The sequence below is a fragment of the Drosophila montana genome, unplaced genomic scaffold (genome assembly GCF_035044405.1).
Source record: "Drosophila montana isolate Dmon_TW-CO22-7 unplaced genomic scaffold, ASM3504440v1 contig_896_1, whole genome shotgun sequence".
Lineage (NCBI taxonomy): Eukaryota > Metazoa > Arthropoda > Insecta > Diptera > Drosophilidae > Drosophila > Drosophila montana.
This window is the reverse complement of record NW_026999182.1, coordinates 260,096-286,302: the sequence shown is the minus strand read 5'-3', so window position 1 is coordinate 286,302 and position 26,207 is coordinate 260,096. Positions and strand designations below refer to the sequence as shown.

At 36.1% G+C, this 26,207-nt stretch overlaps 1 protein-coding gene across 3 annotated transcripts in view; it reads left to right on the top strand.

The window, feature by feature from the left end:
• The window catches only part of LOC135440216 (lachesin), a 182,976-nt gene that overhangs the window by 60,052 nt on the left and 96,717 nt on the right, over window positions 1-26,207 (top strand). The window contains exon 1 of one of the 3 annotated variants that reach the window (XM_064699262.1): window positions 22,752-22,772. The exons of the other annotated variants lie outside the window; for them this stretch is intronic. The gene's annotated coding sequence lies outside the window, so the exon portion shown is untranslated. Of the gene's footprint in view, window positions 1-22,751; window positions 22,773-26,207 lie in introns of those variants that run through there. 3 annotated transcript variants of the gene reach the window in all.

Here is a 26,207-nt window from a genome sequence, read left to right as displayed (position 1 = left end):
TATATTGCGATAGGAGCTATCTGTCAATACATATTGTTCGTATTTTATGAAATTTAAAGTGAATTGCGCAAAAAACACATTAATTTCTATAGCGCTTGACAAGCTTGTGCCTAAGATCAGCTGGTTATATCTGCTGGCAGGGCATTAAGTCTCAGGTTGTATTTTTGATACACACTCGCAAACACAGGACAAACAAACATACACACACACACACAGGCACAGCTGAGTCGCAGAAGCCATAACTGACAAATTTATATTTTATTTGACATCCGACTTAATGTCGAAATATTTCGCTTTACACTTTATGGGGAGCTGCTCCTTTGTATGTGAGTGTGGGTGTGTGTGTGTGTAAGGATATGCTATTCATTGTGCTGGCCGCCTTACGGCTTGAATGCTATTGATTTCTTTTGCCATTGTCCTTTTGGGGGCTGCCTACAGTTTCGCTTCCTTCTTGGCCTTTAACTGCGCGCATTTTCTTTTGTATTATTTTGCCATTTATTGTACATTATGCAGGCGACTAATATTGACATTATCTGCCGCTTCCTTTTCAGCCTTGCGTAAATCCTTTTTAACGCTCACTCTCTGAGTCGTTAAATCTGGCCAAAACGACGCCGCATGCTGTATTCAAATGCTTAAAGCCAAAGCACAGCTGCTTTTAGGACCAACAAGAAAAAACCTCCGCATAACGCAAGTCGAATAGCTATACACTTTCTGACCGACTTCACGCTTTGCGAGAGGTTACGTGCAACAATATTGAGCTGGTGGTCAAGTGTTCTAGGGTCAAGGGTTGCGTTGGGATTTGCCAGGCCCTCCATTTTATTCGCCTGCCCTTGCCTAGCAGCAATTTATGTTATTTGTCCAATGCTCTGACATATGGGCAGGCGTTTTGCATGCTCATTTTTCTAGCCAAACCCACGGCTGTTGACCTGGCCCATACATCAGTCGTGAGCTGGACAAGCTCTTAGCATATGTATGCGCACATGGGTGCGTGTGTGGCTACGCAGATTACACTCGGGACATGGCGTTGATGTCAAAAATACTGCGTTATTTGTTTAGCTGCTGCCGCTCAACTTGGACGCAGCTACACTGAGAAAGTCCTGTTCGAAGACGAATATATATATACAAATAAAAAAAAAAAAATAAAAATAAATAATATTTTAGACTTCCATTAGGAAAATTTCACGCTTTTTTGAAGTTCGTGCATTTTGAAGAAGAGCTCGAATCTTTAATTTTATATTTCTTAACTTAAGAAACGTTATAAAACCTTAAATTTCTCGATGTTAGGCTTAAATATATAGCTAAGTTTAGAATAGATTGATATGAATACATTTTACGCCTATTTTAAGCATGCAAATTCTTACCAGAAGCTCGATATTTATTTCTAAAAGATTGAATATATTGCTTTAATTATGAAAATGTTTTTTTTGAATGTGGAAGTTAATCTCTGAATCTTGTGATTTCATTTTACGTTTATGTTAAGTATATACATATATTCTTGTGATTAATCGAAGTCCTTTTAGTTCTAGAGTTTTCCAACTTCGTTTTTTCTTTGAGTGTATCAACTGGGTTCGGGATTCTGTTAACTGGATTCTGTATGCTGTTTGTTGGGATTCGGGCTGTTGGCATGACTATGCATTTCATTTGATATGACGGCCGCACTAACACACTCGCACATAAACACACACACACAGACAATGATGTATTACAGTGGCCCAAAGGTGACTTTCATTTTATTTGCCGCTGCAGTTTGCCATGTGTCAGACTTATCTATGCAGAAAATTGAATTTCCTTTAGGAGACGCGGTATGATATGGTGAGATTTGTGCGTAGCATGTTCTATTGTCAGTTTTCGCAATAATAATGCATTGTCACGTGTTGTGTGTACGCAGTCGCTAGCCACCCCCCACTTTCTACAACTTCCTGGCACGCCCACAAATTGATTGTATAGATTTAATAATAGGGATTAGAAATCAGCGCATCTGCGCATTCATATTGTTTTCTATCATATTTTTTTCCTTGGCTTAGCTGTGTGGGCGTGTACCAAGGGGCGTGACAGGTTGCGTGTGTGATTGTGCGGGCTATAACCTTTTCCATTGTTCTCGTATATCACCCAGCTTATATCACAATTTGTTGTCCAAACGATTATTCAATCTTTCGTTTTTCAATTGCATTTTCTTAAATTTTCTTTGCCATTTTTAACTTTAACGCTTGTAGCTTCAATTGCACCCAAAGGATCCGTGCTTAGGCCCTTCCATGCAGCTATGGTACTGTATATATATCTATATATATATATGGCATATAGACGGCATATATTTTCTTAGGTTTATTTTGTTTTATGTTGTGTCTCTTGAACTCTTTACAAGCGGGGGGGTAGACTCTAAACGGGCGCACGACAAGCGCCGCAAAAGGCAATTTTCGTAGTTGCATCTTTTAGACAACTCGCACACACAGTCACAGTCAACCGCTTCGATGTTCAACAAAATTGAATTTTTAAAAAATTGTCCTGGCTCAGGAGGCAGCCGGAAATATGAAAGCCCCTGCAGCGGCGCTAGCCCGCACCCTTCTCTGTCATTCCATGCAGCATGGCACTGCCATACGCTGCACTACGCTTTGCTTCAACATAAACACACTCACTTGTACGCATACACACACAGTTTTTGGCTGCAGCACATCATCAACATCTTCTTTTCGGCACCGAACAAATTCGATGCACGCTGCGAGTATCTCTGCTTTATACCCTATCAAAAAATATCTAAGGAAAGTGATGGATTTTGCAGCATGTGCTCACAGTAAGGCAGTAGTATCATATGTTGTGCCATCCTAATCCTTATCATTCTTTTTAACCACTAAACAAAATTCTACTTTCCAGAATATAGGAACTTTCTATTATTAAGCTGACACTTTCAGCTGGCTTTTCAGCTCTATTAAAATGATCTTACGATCTTATCTATTCTTTGTATTTCTATAATTTTTATTATTGGTGATTTGCTGATATTTAATAAGCTAGCTCGAAGTCTGGGTATAATTTATTATTTTCATTTATTCATTAATTATTCATTTTAATTTCATAAATGAAGCCCGGAGCTCAAGCTAGCTAATTAAATAATTTATAATTATTATAATTAATTTTTTTAATATTAATATTATTATTTTAATTTTATAATATTATAATTATTATTATTATTATCATTATTATTGCTAATATTATTACTATTATTTTTTTTTATTTTTATTATTGTTGTTATTATTATTATTAATAATTTATTACCATTATCAATATTAGTATTATCATTATTATTATTATTATTATTATTATTATTATTATTATTATTATTATTATTATTATTATTATTATTATTATTATTTTTATTATTATTATTATTATTATTATTATTGTTTTAATATTATTATTATAATTATTATTATTATTATTGTTATCATCATCATGATTATAAGTTTTATTATAATTATTTTAATTGTTATTATTATTATTATTATTATAAATATTATTATTTTCATTATCATTATTATTTTTTTATTATTATATGTATATATGTATGTATGATCATTAATATTATTAATTTGATTATCATTAATTATCATTATAATTAGTTTCTATAATTTTTTTGGTGTGGTGATACCATTATAAGTTTTTTATTATTTATATTTTATTTATTATAATATTTTTATTTATGTTCCATTATTATAGTACATATTTTATTTCTATTCTGACAACCTAACCTATGCCGTTATCTTAGATTTTGCAAAGCATATGCAATAAATATATTACATTTCATTTAAATTTTATTTTGCGTGTTTTACTCATAGTTTACTTATAGGATACATTAAACATACTATTTTTTCCAATTGTGCTAGGTTTTTGGGCATTTGCAAGTCGAGCATGCTCAATAAAAGCATTTAAAATTGTTTTTCCTTTTTGCTGTTTTTCATTTTTTTTTTACTTTTATTCTATTGGGTTTAGTTGCACTTCATTGCATTTGCTGTAAGCAGAGTGGAAAGCACATATATTTATATATATACATATATATATATATATATATGTGTGTGTGTGCATGTGTGTGCTTTGCTTGGATTCAGTTGGATTTTGTTTAATTCGTTGTCAGAAATGCGGGGCCATTGTGTGTCTGTCTCTGTCTGTCTGATTGTCTGCAGCTGTTGCTGTTGCATTAGACTTCGCCTCTAATATCTGTTGCAATTTGTTAACCGAGTATATTTTGTTATATTCAGTTGTCGTTTTTTTTTTGTTTTGTATTTCGTTTTTTACGAGTGTATTTTTTTTCAACTTATTTACATGTTTTATGCTCTTTTGTTGCATATTTCATTTGGCGCCTTTTAGTTGTTGCCATTGTTGCTGCTGCTGCTGCTGTTGCTTTTGCAATTGTTTTTGGCACTCTGTAAAATATGCAACATATTTTGCATGTTGATATTGTTTTCTCTTTGCGTGGAAAAGCGGCAACAAAAGCGCTAATAAAAAATAAATTGCACATGCGGGTGGGCATAGCGCAAACACAGCCCACGCGCGCACCCACACACATACGCACTCACACATACACACACAAACACATACGTACACCCACCAAGCACAAAAAAGCAAATAAAAAAGAAATAAATAAAAGTTGCAATTACAGTTGCTGACACTTCAAGCATGTGGTATTTAAGAGTGTTATGGTGTATTTCGAATATTTATCTTAATATATATAAACTAGCGGGTATAACCCGGCCTTGCCCGTGGCACGTGTGTTATAAATCAATGTTCTCAAAAAAATTTGAAATGATTTTGAAACTGATCGGACGGTAAACAAATAAATTTCTTACAAACGTTTTCCGCCAATTTACCACTGTTGCGAGTGGAATTTCCCAAATCGCTGAAACACGTATTCATTATTCATTCTTATGTAGAGCTTTGAAAATAAGTTTGATGCAAATCTGACACAACTTAAAGCTTCGCCCAAAATATCTTTGAGTTGCATTCCACGAAAAAGTTTGGATTCTGCGAAAAGTGTGAAACACGTCTCAAATGATTTTTCTTATAGATCTCTGAAAATGAATTTGAGCGCGAAACGTGACCCACCAAATCTTTCACCTCCATTTCCACCAAGGAGGAACGGATTTTCCTAAAAGTGTGAAACACCCCTCAAATGAATTTGAACAAAGATCTTTGAAAATGAGTTTGAGGCCGATCGGATGGTAAACAATAAAGTTACATACAAACGTTTTTCGCGATTTTTCCACACTTGCGGGTGGAATTTCCCGAAACCCCGTCTTAACGTGCACCTATATTAATAAAAAAATTATTTAACCCGATGACTCATCAACTGTTTTATAAACTAAAAAAATCCTTGTGAAATTTCAGCTTAAACTATACATTTATTGGAACATTTTGGCGTAAACCATTTTTTTTAATAACTTTTATTTTTAATTTTACGGGTTTTAAAGAAAAGACTTAAATTAAACATATACGATTATCACAACAAAATAGGCTGTTTATACAATCCGATAGGAGAGGTGGATTTGATGAGACCTCCGCAGTCTCCTCCGCTTTCGGACTTCTCCAATTCTACGTCTCCTTAGAAGACGCCAAGCTGGTCGATTGGGATAATTTTTAAGCCGCGTGATTTAATTCGCAGCCTGTATGTTCATTACGTTCCTGACTTTCGGCACGCCTAAATCACTTTTCTAATCGGACTTTCGCATGTAACAGACATTGTCTAGACATTTCTTAAAAAATAAGAATCATAAAGCAAAATAACCGAAAATTGATGCATAATGTTTTATTTCGTATTTGTTAAAAGTGTATTAGTCAAAGTTAAGAATCAATGCACATGACAACTATCAATTTAAAAACTTAACATGTACATTAGGGGAGTGTTGTAAGCACACTTTATAAGCGGCAAATGAGCTTTAAATTTATAGATGAAATGTTAGTAGAAGCAATTGTGTCGGACAAAGCCGGCTTAAACCAGCTCTAGTGCTAAGCAAAAATATACTGAAACATATTTTAATTTGAGGTCTGCGTAACTCAACTTAGCAGCATTTAACTTTAAGCCAAGGGTTGTCATGCCAGCATTAACTCAATTATGCAATAGGTTCCGTTTCATTAAATCTGCTTGCCGCACATGCAACGTATGGCAAACACACACATTCACATATGCCTCAGGGCTAAGGCACTTAATCGCTTAAAGTTGTTCAACAAAAGCGGCAGACTTGTGCCTGGCAGCCAGCCGGCAACAACAGCAACAACAACTGCCTGTTAAGTGCTAGTCGGCCTCTAAGTACGCATACTTGTATATATATACACACACATATATATATATGTATATATATAAGCGTGTGCCTCTTGCAGTGCCATGTGCTGCAAATGCAAATGGCCGTAAAATTTTAATTGAGCCTCTGCCCTCAAAAGTAGGCAATGCCTTTTTATATTGCTGCGAACAACAGCAGCAACAGCAACCTTGAAATTGCTATTGCCGCAAACTCAATAGCAATCCAACAACAGCTAAAAGTGCAAATCAATCAATGTGTGGTTGTGCACATACACACACACAGGCACACACATGTGCATATTGAGTGTGCCTGTTGTTGTCGTACTTTATTGTTTTTATTGTTGCCGTGTGGAATAAGTGTCGCCACTTGGCTTGCTTGTTGTTGTAGTTGCTGCTGCTGTTGTTATTGGTGTTGCAGCTGTTATTGTTGTTATTGCTGCTGTCGATGTTGCTGTTGTTGCTGTTGCTGCTGCTGTTGCTGTTGTTGCTGCTGCTTCTGTTCATGCTACTGTTGCGGCTGCTGGTGTAGCTGTTATTGTTGCTGGTATTGCTGCCGCTGCTGCTGCTGTTGTTGTTGTTCCTTTCGCTGTGGCATTGCTAAAACTAGTGCGCATCAATTATTTATATTCAATTTGTTGCATCGATTAGACCACTCACATCTGGCATTCATAACACAAAAGTGGGCGGGTCTCTGGCATAAAAGCAAATGAATGAATGACTCTATGAACGACATTGAATGCGAGTATGCTGCAGCTCTTTTGTTGCCATTGCCATTGATTGCCTCAATTCTGCAAATATTTGCTTCCGATACAAAAGAAGAAAGGTGATAGAGAAATGTTGTTCAGTTTCTGTCGCTTCGGCTGCTACATTATTTTTATACTTTTTGCATAAAAGTTATTTTGTTGCACCCAAACCAATGTCACCTTCTGACTCATGTTTGTGTGGGTGTGTGTGTGGGGGGGAGGCGTGGTCTGTGTCTTTGTCCTTGTTTGCCACATCCTTGTCAGCTTCACGCGTGAGCAGCCACTCGTGTTGTTGTCAAGATATTGCAGCAGCTCTCTCGCATAATCGCTGCGAAATTGCATTTTGCGGTTTAAGTGCCGCTTGATATGCCACCAGTGCAACATATGCTTATAATATATGCTATATAAAATGTTGCATATAAATGATATATATAATGTACGTTAGCGTAAATAGTTTTTGTTGTGGATGATACAAACAACACGAGCGAGCGCCACGCCGCAGATTGAATAACCTTGTAGACATATGGCTTTGTAGGGATTTTTTACAAAAACATTAATTTCGACCGATTGCAGTTTCGTCATGATATATTGGGAAAAACAACATAATCATATAAGAACTTATTTTTCATCTGATCGTTTTCTTGTGAAATTTATTTGATAACATTTGCATACATGTAGGGAGTATAGTGAAACTTATAAAGGCCAGTTTTTGTCCACATATATTGCGAAGCATTTTTTTGTACAAGTATATTATTTTAGACCGATGTATCATATGTGAGCTATATAATACTCAGCCATAATTATATTCATATCAACAATTTTTACTACAATCGTTTGAGCTCTTGTAATTAATTTATTATACTTTGATTGGAGAGTAAATATGAATTTTATCGCGTGTTTTTACTTACCAGACACGAAATCCGATAACAAAATACACCAAATAATCTCTTTAAGGATAATATTAAAAATGAAAAAATTGTGAGTAGGTAAAAAATGTATTTATTAAATATAAAATTTTTCGTCGAATGCACATCTGCTCACAGAAAAAAAAAAAGATTTAACTATGGCATTTGTGATTGTTTTGTTAGTGTCGTAATTTATCTGGCAAAAAATGTGTTGGAAAATGTATCTGACGTGGTTATCCTTGAGTATGTTTATTGGAAAAAATTGTGCATAGACTGACAAACTAACAGAATGTTTGCAAGATGTACTGTGCACGATAAAACAAGGAAGAGGGCTCTAGTCGGGAGTGCCCCACCATTGGATACCCAGAACCTTCTTCTACCAACAGCAAATAAAATGAAATATACTTGATCTATATGTACTATTCGCGAAGAATTCGGTGACTCTAGCCTTTAAACTCAAAGTAACCAAGATATAAAATGAAAGATACTTTATCTATATGTACTATTCTAGAAGCCAACTGTCAAATTTGGTGACTCTAGCCTTTAAAACCTAAGAAAAAATATTTCGATTACGCGTTTTATCGACTACTTGGAAACGGGGTAAGTTGCCGATTATCGGCAACTTTACTATCCCTCAAATAAATTAATCAAATTTGTTAAATTGATATTTTTATACCCTAAAGAGGGTTCAGGATATCCCCTAGTCGGGAGCTCCCGACAAGAGACTCTTACTTGCTTAATGTTTTTTTCTTTTCAAGAATAGCTCTAGGTTTTACGAGTTAAAGCCGCTTGCACCGTAAAGAAGAATAAATCTCATCCATTTTTTTGAACAATTTTTCACAGTTGCGGGCGAAATTTTCTAACACCCCGAAAAATTGTGTTAGCGTGCATTTATATCACATGAAACTCATCATTGTAAACATTTTAATTCTATTTCCTAGCTCGTACGATTCAGGCTGAGCGCTGGTCATCAATCAGTCAGTTAGTCAGTCAGTCAGCACAAACAGTTCTATATATGAATTTATTTATATATAGAAATAGTTAATTTCTATATAACAACAATCGAAGTGTAGTTCAACCAACAAGATATTGTTTAAGAAAAATAAATAAATATCATATAAATAGTATATATATTTTTATTTTTTTATTTACTTTATTTTTGACTAGCGGGTATAACCCGGCCTTGCCCGTGGCACGTATGTTATAAAATCAATGTTCTCAAACAAATTTGAAAATGATTTTGAAACTGATCGGACGGTTAACAAACAACTTTCATACAAACGTTTTCCGCCAATTTACCACTGTTGCGAGTGGAATTTCCCAAATCGCTGAAACACGTATTCATTATTCATTCTTATGTAGAGCTTTGAAAATAAGTTTGAAGCAAATCGGACACAATTTAAAGCTTCGCAAAAAAAATCTTTGAGTCGCATTCCACCCGAAAAAGCTTGGATTCTGCGAAAAGTGTGAAACACGTCTCAAATGATTTTTCTTATAGATCTTTGGAAACGGATTTGAGCGCGAAACGTCACCCACCAAATTTTTGACCTCCATTTCCACCAAGGAGGATCGGATTTTTCGAAAAGTGTGAAACACCCCTTAAATGAATTTGAACAAAGATCTTTGAAAATAAGTTTGGGGCCGATCGGATGGTAAACAAAAAACTTTCATACAACCGTTTTCCGCCAATTTACCACTGCTGCGGGTGGAATTTCCCAAATCGCTGAAATACGTATTTATTAAGTTCTTATGTAGAGCTTTGAAAATAGGTTTGAAGCAAATCGGACACAACTTAAAACTTCGCCCAAAAAATCTTAAAATCGCATTCCCCCCGAAGACGTTTGAATTCTGCGAAAAGTGTGAAACACGTCTCAAATGATTTTTCTTTTAGATCTCTGGAAATGAATTTGACCGTGAAACGTCACCCACCAAATCTTTGACCTCCATTTCCACCAAGGAGAAACGCATTTTTCGAAAAGTGTGAAACACCCCTCAAATGAATTTGAACAAAGATCTTTGAAAATAAGTTTGAGGCCGATCGGATGGTAAACAAAAAAGTTACGTACAAACATTTTTCGCGATTTTTCCACACTTGCGGGTGGAATTTCCCGAAACCCCGCCTTAACGTGCACCTACATCACATAAGGTAACTACAGTGAATATTTTAGCTTCCTAGCTCTTACGGTTTGGGCTGTGCGTTGATCACCAATCAGTCAGTCAGTCAGTCAGGACAAACAGTTTTATATATAGAGATTATAATTAACGTATTATTTTAAAAGATATACTAACTGTACGAACTTAAATATTGTATATTTATAGGATGCTGGTTTTAAAGCTAGTTTTATTCTATATTCAGCCAATTTAAGGTTGGGTCTAATCACAGCTTGTTTCTGTGTTGTGCCTCATTTTACACTATGGCGATCTACGTGGCTTGATTGGAGTTACCTTGGTTATATTCTTGGCGCTTTGCTTATTTGCTGGGGTCCGTCCTAGCAAAGGCTCTGGCTACTTTTACTGCATTTGCTATCTTAAGGCCTGTCTCAGCATTGCATTCAATTTGGTCTTGGTATTAAGTTTTCAAGCTGCATCTTGAAACTTGATAAATAAATTACTTGCCAGCCTGTCAGACAGCGGGCAGAGTGGAACGGGGCGTTTAGTGGGGGGGGAATTGGTTGTGGAGCTGCCGGGCAGACGGACAGCAGCAGCAGCAGCAGCCTTCGCACTTGCACTTTGCACTATTCTTAGAATTATTGCAGTCAATTGAAGCTGTGGATGGAAAGAGGGATTGCTAGGTGGAAGGGGTTTGGCTGGATAAAAATTGCTACTTGTAGTTTTTATACACTTACAAAGGGTATGATAAATATGTGGCAAATTCTGTCATCCAAAAAAGGAGACATCTTTTAGGCGTAAATCATATATATTCATGATCTGATGCACTTGTAGACATAGTCTGTCTCAATTCCAAATAAATTAAATAAATAGCCCCATTTGGCGTCGGCGGAATTGAATTTCAATATCATGTAGCTGCCATAGGAGCGATTGGTCGAAAGTTGAGTTCGTGTATTATAAACATGTTTGTTTTCAAGATATATTGATTTTTGACATGCTCTGACTTGTGTCTCATATAGCGCAATGCGCAGAATCGACCCATAAATTAGTTGCTGAAAGAGAATTATTTCCGTTCCTGACAATTATTTGCTTTACTTAGCCCTTAAAAGATCTACAAATGCATATAAGTATTTGATTACCTTGTCATCTAGGTGCCGAATTTATTTTTTTTAAGACCTCACCATATACGAGCCTCTGCATAGCTTTCACATATGAAGAAAATATTATTGACATCCGATAGCAAAATCATATAGCTCCCGCATGAACAAACGCTTGACAACTTATAGGTTTTAGAAATTTATCACATCAGCAATGGTTTTGTGAGGGTATTAGATTGGCGGCAGTTCACAACTATTTTCTTTCATCCCATTTCCTTCCATTGCAAGTGCCCGGAGCTTCAGAAAATATTTGTATTCCTTAGCAACGGCGTAAATATTGAGTCTAAAAGTCGTTTGTGCCACATTGCAAAACGTAGTCTGGTCGAGGCCGGCGGCTCATTTGGTTTGGGCCCCGAAGTTGTTGGCCGTCAATTGAGCCGCTTTGCAGGATTTAAGTTCAGGTCTTGGGCATTAGCATGACGCCGCGTTCAACCGTATGGCTGACTTTGACTGACGGCGGCAGCTAATGCTCTAACTGGAAGCCAAGCTGTGAGTTTGTGCAACAGTTTTATTGATTTTTTGCTTGGGATTGATTTGGTGCCATAATTCAAGGCAACGCGCTTAAGCTAAAATGTGCGAACTGACTTTCAATCAATTTAACGCATAATTCCTGATGGATTTAATCGTAATTGATGATTGATTACGGCTTGAAACTTTGCCCGCTTTTCTCTCGAGAATAACAGAACATAGTCGATCGAGTGTGTGTGCGTGGGTCTGCCACTGCCCTGGCGCCGCTCCATCCCCTAAAACAAATTGCCGTTTGCCTGCGGCACACACATACACTTTTGGCGGCCATTTAGTCGTAATATTGTGTAATTTATTTTCGCTTAGCTTAATCGAACTTAACTCTGGCCATCCAACAGCTACCTGGGGCATGTTTCACCTGGCCCACCTGCCCACCCTTAAACGTTGTTTTTTCATTATGGCCGCTACATAAATCAATGTCGGATTCGCGGTATCCGCGCTGCTGGTTGATATGCCTGATGTGCATTCATTGCCGAGATCCTGGACAGCGGTTGACATCAAAGCTGCACTCGATTTTAATTAAATGTATGACATGCCACGCCTCCTTACCCTGCCCCTGCCCCTCCCCTCACGTGCTCGTGCCTTGTGCCGGCTTTGACAGCGCCATTTTCAATTGCTATGCAATTTCTTAATGCTTCCCTTATTTTATTTTTTTTGTCGCTTAGATCGTTGTCCCCAGGATGTAAATAAAATGCAGAGCTCTGCCATTTGCTGTGAATGCGAAAGCATTTTATGTAACTTACCGAGTATTTTCGGCCTTTGAAGCGGCCAGAATGGCCAGCACTTGTCGAGATTTCAACTATGCTCTGCAAATGGGATATTACACCTTTGTCATGCATCTTGTAACGGGTTGTGACTAGGCTGCATATAAGATGCCAGCAAGCAGGATATTAGACATTCAAAAAATGTTTGTGATCAGATTTAATCATTTAATTTAAATTTAAATTAAATAATTAAATTAATTATTCGAAATTAAATAAAAAATTGAAAACGATCACAAAAAATTCTTTTTTTATCATTAAATTTATATTTTTCTAGATATTATATATGGTCAATGTTCAAAACTGATTTGAAAACTTGTAGGGAGGTATTAATTGAAATATTTATTATGGAAATAATAGAAATTTTAAAACGTTCGAAATTGAAATATATATGTGTATGATTTCTAAAATCGAAGTGATATTCTATTAAATATTAAAATATTTATATATATACATATATATTTATGTTAAAATATTAAATATTTAAATTAAATGATGATGGCAGAAAAACTTTTTTTCTTGCAAACCAACTTTTTTCTATAAATCTGTGCTACTTAGGCTCAACTTTTTTTCTAATCAACAGACTTAGTTGCAAGTTGACTTGATTTTTTTTTAAATAATCTAGAAGTCTGGTCTCGTACCGACTAACATTAATCCATGTAATACTTAAAGCTCACTGAAGCCTTAAAGCTCTACCTCAAATAGCTTCAGCTATTCCTTAAACTGTCTTTTCATATATAAAATTATAAATAAAACAAATAAAATTTAGCAAAATAGTGAGGGTATCATAGATTCGTTTGCTGTCATAAACGTTTTCTTGCTTGTTTTTCATTTTTTTTTGTTTGTATTTCATTTTTTTTTTATAATTTTAAGCTTTTGCCGGAACAGCTTTTATGTGCATTTTTCTACAGAGTCTGTTAAAATCAATGTGAGCTGCGTCGAGGTAGTCGCCTTATCTACCCCTACGGCTGTCGGGAGGGCGAGACCTGCCCACCAGCCTTCCACTCTACCCTCCGCCGTTTTGTACACTCTGCTGCCCAGCTGCTGTCTGTTTGTGATTTCGCAAAGTGCGGTGATGTCCTGTTTGTTGCAAGAACATTTTATTTAAACACATGCACGTAAATATATTTCCACACATAAATATACACGCATTTCTCTATATATATATTTGTATATATGTAACTGGCTGGTGTCAGGTAAACCGTAACGGTTTAAATCTGCTTGTCCAAGCGGCTACCAGCTCCCTGGCGCTGCCCCAGTCTCTTTGGCTTGATATTTGCCTGTGCCAGCCTGCGCAGATAGCTTACATTTGGCATAAAAAGGACTTGTTTTGTATAAAAAACAACCTCAACAACAACGAACATCATGTTAAAAACAGTTTTATGCACTACCAGAATAAACTGAAATAAAATAAATGTACTGTCTGCCTGTCCGATTGTCTGTCTGACTGGTTGGTTGGTTGGCTGGTCGGCTGCTTGGTTTGTTGGCTGAATGGAAAACGCAAAAGTGCCCACGCTTCAATGCGTGTATCTCGTCAACTGTCGTTGGGAGCCGAAAACCCTGCCTTAAAAAGTGATTTTTACACGCGCACATAAAAAGAATAAACGTGGAGAGTACCCCACCAAGTCGACACTTTCACATAGACAACTCTTAACTTTGCTGGCCATCCTAAAGTACATACAAAAGAAGCAAAACAATTTTTATGCCTCGATAGAAAACGGTTGGCACCATTTACCGTTCAGTTCGGTGAATGTACAGCTATTCGATTTGTTGTACACTGGGGAAAATAGGTGAAATATGTGTTAAGAACTTGCTTTTAGTGACAAAATGATCATAACGTATTTCAATGAAAGGTGTTGAGAAATTATTTACTAAATATTGTATTTGGATAATAGTATTTGTATATATAATGATCATGACGTATTTCAATATCAATATTAATTAAACATTGTGTTGTGATAATATTATTTAATATGTAGTTGACTTTATATTTATCTAAAATGGTATTATTCCATTAATAATTTTGATATTTATATTGACATTATTATTATAAACTAAGCATATACATGGTTACAAAGTATATTATGGCCTTTCACTATATCCATAAACATTCCGGGGAGTAGAACCAGCATCCTCTCTTTGGACTTGCCTAAATATCAAGATGACTTAAAAACACTTTTCTTAAGATAGCAGAAAAATGGCGTTATTATTCATTTGTATTATTTTTTTGTTTACGTTGTTTTGTAATTCCGTAGCTCTAACGTACAGAGTTATGCTAAAAGGTAAAAATCCTCATTACTCTTGTCCCCTAATCTGATTCTGCTGCTGTCCGGCTGGCATGTTATTTAGTGGGTCTTGGCGGCCAAACGCTTGTCGTTATTCTTAGTTATAGTTTGATATATTATTCAAATTTGTACATATTTATCATATAGCTGGGATATATCACTCGGGATTCGAGCCTTGGACCATTTCTTTTGTACCGGCCCTTATCTTTTACATTTTTATTTATATTTTTCAGTTCTTAGATCAATTTACATGTTTTTCTGCAGTGTATCTGCTTCCGTTTTCCTGGTTGCAATTTTCATCTTTGGCAAAACGTTTGAGTTAATGAATTGAAGCTGTTTGCCCTGGCTAATGTATACCCTTTTTTTTTGCCTTTCAAGTTTATCCTTATGTTAGCTAACTGCCAGCAATTGAAGTTGATTGAAAATTTTTTTTTTGATTAATTGATTGATTGAGTTGAAGTGCGCACTGAGTGCTCGTGTGTGTGCGTGTGTGTGTTCGTCCATTGCCGCTGTAGGCCAAAATGTTAAAAACTAATCAAAATGCAGCGCAACTTAATTGAAAGCGGCAACTGGCAAATATTGCTGCGGTTGAGCCTAAAAAAAAATCGATGCGCGCTATCCGTTATTTGGCCTACCTGTGGGAATTCTCGCAATTACGCTAAAAGCAATTGAAAAAATATAATGGAAGGAGTAGTAGAAAAATAAAACGCGCAGGCAGGCCACAAAAAATAAAAAGAAAAACAAATACCAAGTCAGTCAGTCTTCACTTAACCACAAAGAGCTGTCGGGACAGTCAGCCAGACACATACACGCAGATACTTAACCAAACAAAGGGTATGCCACCGCGAAATCCCCCAAAGAAATGAATATATATATATTTAGTGTGAACCATCAGAGCCGTGTGGTTAGTCACAAAGTGCCATTGCTGAAGCTCACTTTGTTACAATTTGAGGGCCTTGGAGATTAAAGTGCAAATAATATGCTAGCATGTGGGGAGTATCTCATAGTTTTAAATAAATATAGTGTGCTATATGGACCTATATGGACCAAAGTCGAAAGCCTAAATAAAATAATCGACGCTTACATTCTTCTTAAACCTTTTTGCCTGATTATCATAACAGCCGTTTATGTATTATAAACTTACACCTTTGTATTTAGTCAACATTTTACTTAAAGTAAATAAACATGCGTTGTGTACAGGGTATCTTATTGGCCTGATAACTTTATTATAATTCTTTTTTTTTTTAAATTTGCTATTCGAATTCTCTAAGCCCATCAGAGATTATTACCATTAGTGCCAGCAAAAACAGCTTGACTCAGATATTGGGTCTCTCATAGTCGTTCATGATTATACGTTGTATTAATTTGCTTTTTAATTTTGTATTTTTGTCTTGTTTATTTACTTTATCCATTAAGCAAAGGCGACCGCCTTGTTTACGGGGTATCTCGTAGTCGTTTATTGTATGGTAGCTAATTTTTTCCCCATTTTTTTGGGCCTGTCAGAGTGTTCTACAATCAACTTAAACTAAGATTACACGAGTGGCGATGCTAAGCTCTGGGAAAATGTGTGCCAGAGTCGCTGAAAGCAGCGCAAAGGTGCAAGCCACAGCGTCTGCGATCCCTCCTTTGCCAGAGCATTCGGCTGTCAACGGCTGTTTGTCGTGGGAGAGGTGCGGCAAAAAGAGGCGTAGTTATTTTGCTATTTGTATTTAAAAAGGGATTTACCTGGGGTTTTCGCACTTTGCACACTTTGCACTTAGCGCGCTTTTAATTTGATTTAATGTGTCTACGCGCGCCGCGTCAGCGACTATTTGCCGTCTGACTCGCACACACTCGTCCTCTCTCACTCTCACTCTCTTTCTCTTTATTTGGGTTTTTTTGTAGTGTTTCTACATGTGTTGGCTGTCTGGGGCGTTGTGTGTTCTTTGCGTAAATGTAATAAACGTGTTGCCCGCTCTTAGTCCATTTGTGTGAATTACATGTTTTGAGCGCTCAACAGTAGGCAACAGTTTGCCCCAGCGGAAGCTTGTGACAAAAACTATGCGTTTTGTACTATTCTTTTTGTTAGTGTAAGCCAGTTGCCTTGTTGCTGACTTACTCCAGTTTCACTTGGCCGAAATGTAAAATACTTTGTTGCTTTTCATATTTAATATAAGCCGTTGTGCTGTGCCTTCATTGAAAATGACTTAAAAAGTATGGACTTTTATATTAAATATGTATATATTCTTGTTCTACATTATTTGACGGCTTAAGCTAGACATGAACGTTTGCCCGTTTCCCAGTCTGTCTATTTGCTTGCGCTGATATTAAAGCGTATTATAGCTAAAGACTTCAAATTTTAAATTTGGGTTCTTAGTGGATTCTTTCATATCGGGCATACTTCACATTATCGATAATTTCATTTCCATTATCGAAAAAAATCGCAACCTACAATTTTTTGGAGCACATCGCGTAGGTTTAAAGAGATAGTCAAATCAAATTTGCTTTGTGTTTTGGCATTTTGAGATAATATTCAAATTCATAAATATGTGATATAAAGCTAGAAAGATAAGAATTTAAGTAACTAAGAACATATCGAGAATAAACAGCTATTTTTGGAATGAAGAAAATGAAAAACTCTTGCAGAGCCTTACTTCTAAAGTTCCCAGAGAAGCCATAAAATATTGTAATCTGAATTGATACGGATTTGGAAATGTAGCCTTGTTGCTGAGCATAGTCAAGATATATTAAGAAAGCAAACTCTTTTGTATACAATCTATATATCAGCTATAGAAGTCAGACAAGTGTACTACCTGCAACAGACAGCAACGAACCTACGCAGAGTTTCCTGACGATAGCCTTAAAACTGAGTAATTAATTTGCATGTAAATAGACGGACATTGCCATATCGAACTAGCTATTGATACTGATCAGGAATATATTCACACTTTATGTGCTCGGGGATGTTTCTTGCTATGCATTACAAATTTTATAGAAACATAATAGCATGTATAGTAAAGAAGGGTGTTCAGTAGTTTGGTTATTATTTATGTTTCGACAGCTTGAGACTGTGTTTGGGATATCTTCTAGTCGTGCTAATTTAACAGCAGTTGCTGTTGCTGTGGTTGTTGCCGACTTGGCTTGTGTTTAATGCTAATTTTGTCTTGCCCTTATTTTGGGTCTGCCTGCCAATGGGGCACATCAAAGCCGGCAACATTTGGGCCGGCGGCAACGCTTTGAACTTGCGCCTTCTTGTCTGGGGCCCGTCTTTGCTTTTGGCTTAACCGCAATTAAAACAGATTTCTTGTTGATGTTGATGTTGTCTTCCGCAAATTTGTGTAAATCAATTGTATGCGTAGTTTAAGCAATTAATTTATCCGAATTTAAATTGAATTCCCGTGCACTTTATTTGACTTTGCCGTTGCCCAAATTCAAGCAGGTGAACAGGTCGAAATAATGTGGCCTCAGACATTCGTGAGTGCGAAGTAAACCATGAGAAGAAAAGTAAAAACTGTACGCAATTTCTGAATTAAATAATGAGTTAAGGTCCACAGCAACTGTAAGGATATGGGAAAGACTTTAGAGCAGTTCGCCGAAATGCTCTTGAGTGTGAGCTAAATTCCGAGATTGTTTTCTTAGACACCATGGCCACAGAAAATAAATAAAAGCAGTGGGCTGCCTAAAATCTATTTATATTATCATAAATAAAGTAGCCATTGAGAATGGAAGTTGGGAGAAGTTCCTAAAATGCTGCTCTAAAGGAAAAGTTGATTTTTATAATTGGTGAAAAAATATTAAAATTTAATTGTTAATATTTGTAAATGCGTGGATCGTGAAAAAAGAAAATATTTTAGGAAGTACATAAAATAAATTCAATAAGAAAATAACATTTAATTAATATTCAACATCAGGAGAAACCAAGTTTTCATAATTTGTAAATGTTATATAAATCTGTCCTGGCTATTATAAAATTTTGCAATTAGGGGAAATTACCAGGCTAAGCCAGAGTCAAATGTAAAATGCAAATAAATCGAGAAAGTCTTTTTTATATATGTAGGTGTATGCAGGGTAGTTATTTTAAATCAAGTTTTTAACATCTTTAAGGTAAAGCAAGGTGCATGTTTGGTATTTTTTAAATAATTGCCATAGACGCAGAGAAATAGCGTAGGAGCTTGTGTTGTGTGTGTGCGTGTGTGAGAGAGAGAGAGAGAGAGAGAGAGAGAGAGAGAGAGACCGCGAGAGAGAGATAGAGAGAGAGAGAGAGGGAGAGAGAGAGAGGGCGAGACAGAGGCAGTAAAAGGCGTCGGTTCAGTGGGCGAGACGAACATTTCCCATAAACTTCTTGCTATCGGCCCCGACAAATAAATAGGTATCTTAAGGCTGTTTTTCTTATTACGTATTCAAAAATAGATGCACACATTACCTAAGCTCTAAATGTTATTGCTGTTCGAACATGACCTCTGTTTGACATTTAGTTACACAGGCTCAAATACCTTATTATTTAAAATATCGAACTCCCAAAAGCGAACTATAATAGTCAATTAGAATATTTAAGGATATCTATTAGCATATTAAATATTAAACGGAAATATGTACAATATTAGGCAGCTGCAATAGCCACAACTGTCAATTTATCAGAATTAAATTAAATATTTTAAAATGTCATTAACTCAAAAAATAGGGTAAAATGTGATTTAAAATTATAAATAGAAACCGAGCTCCTTTTAAAGGCGTCTGTTTGTTGGTTTTGTTAAGTCTTAGCTGACAAAATAGTTAGTTCTTATTTTTATTAGTATTTATTTTCAGCTAAATGAAAATTAATAAATAAATAAATTAAGCATTATCTATTCCTATGATTGAACAACTATTTTCACAGCAACATATTCAATGCCCATATGCCTGGTTGGCTTGGAAAACTTTATGCTAAGACAGCCTTGAGCCACTTAACGGAAAGTATAGAAACTCTCTAGTCTAAATGCCAGCATTAAAGCAAAAGAAAAATAGGAACTCTATATACAATATATGCTTATAGGTTCAGCATAGGGCTCCTCAAATGCTGAAACAATAACAATATATCATTTAAACGACTCGGTTATATGGTACTTAATCGATTTTCGAGCATATTGTGCCTCATGAATTTGTAGTTTAGGTGGATGCCTCCAAATTTGGTACGCAGCTCATTAGCTAGTGGGGACATGTTGTCGGTGCTTGAGCGTGTGTCCAGCCCCAATAAGTAGGCAATTGTTCTACACACTCGTAAACGCTTTGCAGCATGATTAATATGCTTGCGCAGCATCTGTAGGCTTCAATGTGTGTGTGTGCGTGAGCGTGTGTGTGTGCACTACATATGCTTGTGCAGCCTATGCAGACATTGCGAGTCTGTCTGCGAGTTAATTTATAGACTTATCAACACTTAATCACCGGAAAAATGGCATGGCGCTTGTGTGTGACTGTGTGTGAGTAAAATGGCACAGGGTATTTCAAAATATATATGTAATATACTATATACTTAGTAAAAGAAAGAACAGTGCCACGCATGTTGATTACAGCGACAGAGCCAGGCAGACTGAGTGAGTGTGGCAGAGAGGCTTAATAGTTGTTAGTTAGTTGTGCGTGCGGCTTTGCAACTTCTTCTACTTCGTGAGTCTCTCGCACTGCTGCGCAACATATTTGCCGTAATTTATACTTTATAGCCTACCAAGATATGAAAAGTCACACAGCAAATACACACGCGCACCCACACACACACTCACCCATAGACACACAGAGCACGCGCATTATGGCTGGGCCATATTTTTTCCAGCGACCGTTCAACATGTTGACTTTTATTCCATTTGCTGCGGTTGCCAAGCTAACTGTGGTCAGACATGTTGTTGTTGTTGTTTTTGTTGTTGATATTTATGTGTGCATATAAATAACATGGCTTCTGCATGCGGGTTTATATTATTAGATTTACGTTGATGCTGCTCTATAAACATGCTGCCGCACATGCCACATGCCGAAATATTGAAATATCTCTGCCAGAAAGAGTTGACTGCCTAATTGAGGACACGCTCCGCAGCACCGACCTTCAATTCTGAATGCCAAAATAAAAAGAAGAGAAATGAAAAGAACTGGTCATAACACGCGTTCGTCATAAAGTCGCCCGCCCAAGTCTAACAATTGGCCGGGACAATTGCTGACGATTTGCTAGCCGCATCAATTTCGTAGCTTTGCCTTCTATCTATATAGATATATTTATCCCCCATAGTCCTTGTCTGGCAATTCCACACGCGCTCAATCTGTGGCAGATGTACGAGCGACGAGAAGTATGTTTGATGATTCCAAACACACACACGCCCGCACACACATCAAGATTTTTACTCTGCCTGTCTGTTTGCCTCACTTTCTTTGCCTAATGATTGCAACAACGTGACGCATGAGCATTTGTATACCCTTTATAAGATTTACAATGGTGGGGTCTTGGTTTCATGGAGAAAACTATTTCTATAGTATAAATGTATAAGGTGTCAATATTCTTGATGAAATTAATAAACGAAAAGCTGCGTTCCTTATAATAACCTATCCAAGTACAGCAACTAGAACTTCTGGGAGTGGTAAATTTGGTACATGCTCAGAAATTATATTTATTCATTGTAAAATGTTATTTGTTGTAGAAACTGCTTATATATTTGAAAACCCAATTTTCTTCTATTTACATAAGGCCCGAATATATCCTTAATTTCATACATATCGCCAAGTGCAGCAGATTTGCCAAGACGTACGGAAACACATTCATTAAACACAGTACGAACTCTCTTGGGCGGACAGCGACTGTCGTTGTTCGCTCAAGTGGACCGTCCGCCCTGTAGAGGTGAATTGGGTATGGTTTGATTCGTATTGATTTGATAGAAAATGTCCGCCCAAAAGAGGTGTCCGCTTTATAATAGTGTGCTTTGGGAGAGTCTTCACTATTTAGATGAAAAGCACAAATGTTTCAACCAACCGCTATTCACTGATTCCACACCATTGCGTGAGGAATGCAGAGTGAATCATTCATTCAATCAATCAATCAGTCAATTAGTCAGACAACTAGTCAGGCCAAAAAGTTGTATATATCTATATTGCAAAGATTATGATTATATATTTCTTGATAATGATAATGATAAGGGTTTCTTTAAAAACAGGGTATAACCAAGTGAGCCAGTTTTTTTATATTTGTTTTTTCTCTTTTTATTTTTGCCTAGGCACAAAATTGTTTGTGTGTTGCATTTGTGCTGATCTTAACGGTTGGCCCTTTGGCAAACATGTGTGCGCGTGTATGCGTATGCGTGTGCGTGTTCGTGTGTGTGTGCGCGCGTGTGTGTCCTATGGCAGCTTGATGAAGTATTGTTTATGAATCATAAACTGATTTGCTTAGCCGTAAAGGCGCGTCTGGCACTTGCCAATTGTGTTGACGTGTTTTGCATGCCAGCCGCACAGCCGTTCGGTTATTGAATTTCGTGGGCCGTCGGTCGTCTTATTGAATTTCGGTCCACCGAAAACAACACGCAACATTTTGACGCCAACTAATTTGTGCGCTAATTGCTTTAAGCCCGACACAAACCCAAAAAAGGCCGCAAAAAGTAACCCACGCATGAGGCACTTCTCTGTAGGCAACGCTTTCAAAAGCGCCATTAAAAATTGATTTATTTTTAATTATCAGTGACGTGCCGCAAAATAATAAATATACGTGGAAATTTATTGCAACGTCAACGAGCGACAAACCAGAAATGGGCCCAAACAAACGCGTCCGAGCGCAAAAATTCCTCTTGCTTGCGTGCGTGGGCAGGCACCCCTATACATATGATGCCAGTTTAGTATATTGAGAGCATGCCATACACTAAGAAAAACCTCCGTTGTTCCTTCAATTCTAAATTTAAAGTAAAATGTGTGTGACTAACAATAAAATTGAATACATGATTCTAAAACAAGATAATTTATACGTAAATTTCTAATTAGAAAAACATGACAAGAAAACGATTAACGAGAACAGTGGGATTCAAAGTAAGCATTTTAAAGACATGACCAATTTTCTAATTATTATTTTATTTATAATAATAATAATAATAATAATAATAATAATAAAAATAATAATAATAATAATAATAATAATAATAATAATAATAATAATAATAATAATAATAATAATAATAATAATAATAATAATAATAATAATAATAATAATAATAATAATAATAATGATAATAATAATAAAAATAATAATAATAATAATAATAATAATAATAATATTAATAATAATAATAATAATAATAATAATAATAATAAAAATAATAATAATAATAATAATAATAATAATAATAATAATAATAATAATAATAATAATAATAATAATAATAATAATAATAATAATAATAATAATAATATATTTATATATTCTTTAAGTTCTTGCTACACTACTTTTTCGCCCAGTGTATGTGTATAGACATACATATATATGCATATTGCCTGCATGTTGTGCCTGTTGGAAAATATTTATAATAAAACCATAGTCATACGCACACATATATATATATGCTACACACGCACACTCGCGAACTATTTGGCGGCATATTTAACAGACGCTTTGCTAATTTTAATGGGTCGACAACATAATTTTGTTGGCTTTGTTTTTAGTTGTTTTTGTCGTAGTTTTTGTAATTGTTGTTGTTGTTATTGCTGATTGTTGTTGCAGCTGTCGTTAGCAGCAAAAATCTGCACAAAAATGCATTCAAAAATTTTATTATCATAGCTGTTGTCGCGGCTGTCATTTGCCAACATCGAGACGCCATGACGCCCATCACCGTGTGTTGGCCAACAAGCAATTTTACTAATTTATTAACTAAACCAAACAATTGTAACGGCAGCACGCAAATATTTGACCAGCCCTCCCCCCTCAATGAAGTAATATACAAATCAGGCGTGTGTGTTCCTCAAAATGCTTTCGCCCTAATTAAGTTGGAAAATAAATCGGCAAATATTAACTAAAATTTGTGGAAATATAATTTTACGCTTGACATGGAAAATGCGTCCTTTAGTGCACACACACACAGTCAGTCAAATACAAACATCATATTATATATATTATAGACCACACACCTGTTTTATGTTTTTTTGCGACTGGACGCATTTAATGAATTTTTCATGTCATCGTCCGTTGGTTCCGGAATTGTACGGCTGCAGTTTTAAATAATTCAATTCTCAACTTTGCTTACCGCACTTCCATTCATATCAATTTTTGATACACCAGTTTTTCCTTTTTACATAGCATTTTTTCTATATATGCGCTAAATTTGATGTTGGCGCAAATGTATGCAATTTCTGACAACAGCAACAAAATTGTTGAAATTGATATATCGCATTTAATTTTGGCTTTCATTTTCTGCTCCATGAGGAGCTACACTCAAATATGTGGAATAATAATTTATTTACAGGCTTTTTCAATGTGTGGCTGAATGGCGTCGTAATTGATACGCTAAACTGCTAACGTTGATTATTACATTTACATGGAAATGCATAAATGAATTGCATGCACAAATATAAAATAAAGTACATAGGAATGCGCTCGCAAAGGGTGCTTGACGACAAAATACTCTGTAGTCAAGTGCAGAGTGTCCAAATTCATATTTAATGACGCTTGTTCAAGCTCAAATTACCCGGAACACATAGATCGACAATGTGTTGTAATTTATTTCACTCTTATACGGATGGAATTAATAAAATTTGTTTTCAGTACGAAAGGTGCTTGCCAAAACTTCATGATTGTAGCTCTTCTACATCTCAAGTTCAGACTGGCCACTTGTTTTGAGCAAAGGGTATACAATTGTATAAAGAATAATTTGTGAATTCAAAGGATATTGTATTTTATAGTTTGAATATTCTGATTTAATATTAACAATAAACACTAATTTTTGATGGCTTTATTTCATATTACGGAATAATATTATTTATTATTTACGTTTTATGGCTTTGGCTGAATTTAATGTGTGTTAAAATCTTTGCAAATATAATTTAACATTTTTTGTATACTTTGTAATTTATGAGAAGTTTTCACATAAAATGCAAAAATGTCGGCAACAACAACACCAACAATACGTGCCAAGGTAGAAAAAAGGTAATTAGAATTCATGACACGTGCTATGAAATATCACACATACGCAGTGTGTGTTGCGTGGCGAGTGTAGCCAAAGGCAGGCAAAGTCACAGCTAGCTAAATGTGTGCCAAGTTGATTTACGATTTTCAGATATATATATGTATTTACACACACACAGAGAGTAGAAGCCGCAGCAGTGGCAAGTAATTTATGACAATGCGCTAGCCGCAAAAACTTGGTTGCTGCAATCAAAGCCAAATGGGTAAGGCCAAGCCAGAAATCCCATATAAATGTCAAGAATCTAACGATAGATGCCTCAAGCAGCGGCAGTTGCATTAGTTCTGCTGCTGCTGCCGCTTTTGTTGCTGCTGCTACTCTCAAGACGGCAGCAGTTGCTGTTGCATTAGCTGTTGCTGCTGCTAAACAAGCCGCAGCTCCAATGAGGCAGCCAGCAAAAGTATCGCATCGCTGTTGTTGTTGTTGTTGTGTGGTGAAAATTTATGCAGCTTTTTCATGTTTTACTCTGTGTGTGTGTGTGTGTGTGTCGCTTGGTTGTGCCGTGGCTTTTAATGGCGTGAAGTCAACGGCGCGTAAAACAGTCATGAGGCATCTTAATAAATTACTTTGGGGATTTTGGTGCACAATTTTTAATATTGCTCGCGCCACGCCAATGTTTACAGCCCAGCCGCGCCAGACGACGTCATGGCTGATGTACAGCCACACACACACACAGAGAGAGATATGCATATAGTGCATAGGTTGCTGCCGCAGGTCGTGTGGGTGCACGACAGTTGCTTGACATTTCGAATTTAATGAAATTTATGCAATTTTTCTTATTTGCCAAATGCACTTCAGTCGCGTCGCAGTCAACGTCAGCAACGATGCGGCAAAGTGCAAAGCAATGCATCAAACGGGTGGTACATGGTATATGTGTCTGTGTGTTTTGGGTTGTATTGGTGTGGGTGTGTGAATATTGCAGGGCTTCTGTTTGACTACTTAAATATAGACAGTTATATATGACAAATGCATAAACTCAATGCAAAAAACTGAAGCTGATAGCTTATCAGCAACTGTTTTTCAAGACGAAAGCAGTTTTATCTATGTATGTACACAGACATATAAAATATTCACTGCAAAGTCTTAGATATTTAACTCTATATATCAAAATATTTGTAATGACTGATTGGTGATCAATGCACAGTCACATACCGTAAGAGTAAGCTGAAATTTTCAATGTAGTTTCCGTATGTGGTGTAGGCCGGGTTATTCCCGCTAGTAATTTATATAGCGAAAATAGTCTGCCTTCAATATTTTTAAGCAGTATATTCTAAAATGTTGTTTAAATAAT